Below are 3,193 nucleotides of genomic sequence, written 5' to 3'. Positions count from 1 at the left end.
AAGTGTGGCAACCCCCCCCAAATCCCCCCCCTCCCCCTCTAGTCCCATTGGCTCGGCGGCTTGATTGACAGGAGCACACACCAATGAGAGGAGAGGAGGATGAGCGGTGGCCAGTGCATGGATTAAGCGAAAAAGAGAGAGAAATGAAAGTGAGCGAGAGAGTGAGTTATTTAGTAAATGAAACCTAGCCGACTCTGGACTGGTTGTTACCATAATAGGACATTCCGGGTTAATCCGGGATTCCTATGATGGGATTCCGAAACCTACTGAGTTGAACAGATTATAAATTACGCGCGTGCGCGACACACACACACACACACACACACACACACACACACACAGACACGTCGCACAAGCACACGCACACGCACACACAATATAGGGTGTTCCCATGTTGGGGGCCCTAGGCAAAGACATTTGGGGGGGGGGGGGGGGAGTAAGGGGAGAGGGAAAGTAAATTCACACCATACATTGCAGTATAATATGCTAATGAACCCATATGTTGCTGAAGTAACTGATTGTTCAACAAAACAAAACAACAAACAAAACAAGAGCTTTATTATTTAAAAAAGTCTTGCTCCTATAGCTGTGTCAGTGGTTCTCAAACTATTTCATGTTAAGGAGCCTCAAAACTTATATGGAAATATGTTGTTCCAGGGACCCCCCCCCCCCAAGAAGCAAAGATTTTAGTTAAAAACGTGCACTCTGAAAGAATATACCTATTCAAAGATTTGCGCCACATTTTCAAGATTTTTCGAAAATAGCAGACCTACAAGCTCGTAGATCTGCTATTTTTCATATAACATAATGCTTAAAAGACCAAAAGGGGTTCCCGTCCCGAATGGGTTTTAACTGCTCTCTCACTACAGAACTGTCATCAAATCACTTTATCTTATTGTTGTCATCTTCTTTGACCTTCAGACAAGTACGACACAACAGTGTATCTATTTTCATATAGCCAAATAATATACAGGTCTGAAGTGGTTAATGCATGTATAGTGTAAGAGCCATTTGAGCCACCATATTGTTTTCCATGATTCCTGTCAATTTGCCAATCTATGTTGCCATGGTTACAGGGAGGGAGGGTATTTAAAGGGTAAGACCACTTTTTGAGGTTTGGGTTGTGTAGTTACTTTGCCATGATGCAACTCCAAATGTGGACAAGAAATAAAAAATAACTGCTCCAGTGATTAGAAATTGATAATTCAAAATATGCTCCTCATTGACTTACAATTACATTGTAGCTAAAACAGCTCTCAAAGTCACTCTTTTAGTACGTAAACAAACACAAACAATGTTGATTCAGACAATATAGAGCATCACCAAAACTCATGTGGTTTTATTTTTTCATAAAAATGTTATCTTCCTGTTGATTTGTCCATTTTATTGGGAAGAAAACCCGGACTGGATCCGTGGATCCGGATCCAGATCTTCAAATAGTAAAATCAACAGGAATCTAACTACCAAACTACGGCCCGCCATGTCATTTTATGTGGCCCGCCTGCCTCAAGCAAAAAAATAAAAAAATGAATTTTCTTTTTCTTTTTTTTTAATAACCAAAATATAGGATTTTTTTTTCCATTAGCACTGGGTGAGAGCAAATAATTAGAATAATAAATTAAGATGAATTTGTATTATTGCTCTTGTATTGCTATTGGAGACACTGGGGAGACCGGGAGACACTGAGGGGACACTGGGGAGACACTGGGGAGGCACTCAGGGAGGCACTCAGGGAGGCACTGGGAGGCACTGCAGGGGAGGCACTCAGGGAGGCACTGGGGAGACACTGGGAGGCACTGGGGAGGCACTCAGGGAGGCACTGGGGAGACACTGGGAGGCACTGGGGAGGCACTCAGGGAGGCACTGGGGAGACACTGGGAGGCACTGGGAAGGCACTCAGGGGGACACTGGGGAGGCACTGGGGAGGCACTCAGGGGGACACTGGGAGGCACTGGGGAGGCACTGGGGAGACACTCAGGGGGACACTGGGGAGGCACTGGGTAGAGTCTGGGTCTGGGTCAAGTCCCTAAACCCCTCCTCCCTCTCATCCTCTATTCTCTCCTCTCTACCCTCCCTGGAGTCATTCCTCTCCCTCTCACCTGACACTGCAACCTCATCCTTCCTCTTCTCTATCTCATCTGCATTCGACCAACACTGCCCGCTCTCATCCAGGCCAGCTCGCTCATGTCCACCGGCTCCCTGGCTATCTGAAACTCTCAGATCTGAACGAACACCTCTAAGGGCAGCCGAAAGAAAGTGGCACAAGACAAAGCACCAGATGACCTTTCACACTTTCACTCACTCCTCTCTGCCTTTGCCCACTCACTAACAACTGCTAAAACCTCTTTCTAGCACACCAAAATCCAATCCTGTACTTCTAACCCAAGGAAGCTCTTCTCCACTTTCTCCTCCCTCCTTAAACCCCCACTCAACCTTCATCCCTCACTGCTGATGTTTTTGTCAACTACTTCGAGAAGAAGGTTGATGATATCAGCAGCTCCTTTCCTCCCCTCCCACATAAAGTGGCATCTGACTCAACCAACACCAACCCCAACATACCATGCATGTCCTCCTTCTCTCCTCTTTCCCCAGACGAGGTTCTACAACTAGTAACATCCTCTAGACCTACCACTTGTCCTCTTGACCCTGTCCCGTCTCCAATCTTCCAGACCATCGCACCTGATCTGCTCCCCTTCATCACCTCCATCAACACCTCAGTAACCTCAGGCTGCGTCCCATCTGCCCTCAAGTCAGCCAGAGTAACACCACTCCTCAAGAAACCAACCCTTGACCCCTCAGATGTCAAGAACTACAGACCGGTATCACTCCTTTCATTTATTTCTAAAACCATTGAACGTGTTGTCTCCAACCAGCTCTCTCTCCATCTCTCACAGAACAACCTGCTGGATCCCAACCAGTCCGGATTCAAGAAGGCCCACTCCACAGAAACTGCCCTGCTGGCAGTCACAGAAGCACTACATGCTGCCCAAGCTGCTTCCCACTCTGCAGTACTGATTCTCCTAGACCTATCAGCAGCATTTGACACAGTGAACCACCAGCTGCTCCTAGACACCCTATAGCGGAGCTAGGCATCGGTGGAACGGCACTAAAGTGGTTCTCCTCCTACCTCACCGACCGGACCTACCAGGTTTCCTGGAAAGGTCTGTTATCATCCCCCCGAACCCTCCAAACT

This window comes from Protomyctophum parallelum (genome assembly GCF_964188405.1).
Source record: "Protomyctophum parallelum genome assembly, chromosome: 13".
Taxonomy (NCBI): Eukaryota; Metazoa; Chordata; class Actinopteri; order Myctophiformes; family Myctophidae; genus Protomyctophum; species Protomyctophum parallelum.
This window is presented reverse-complemented; position numbering follows the sequence as displayed.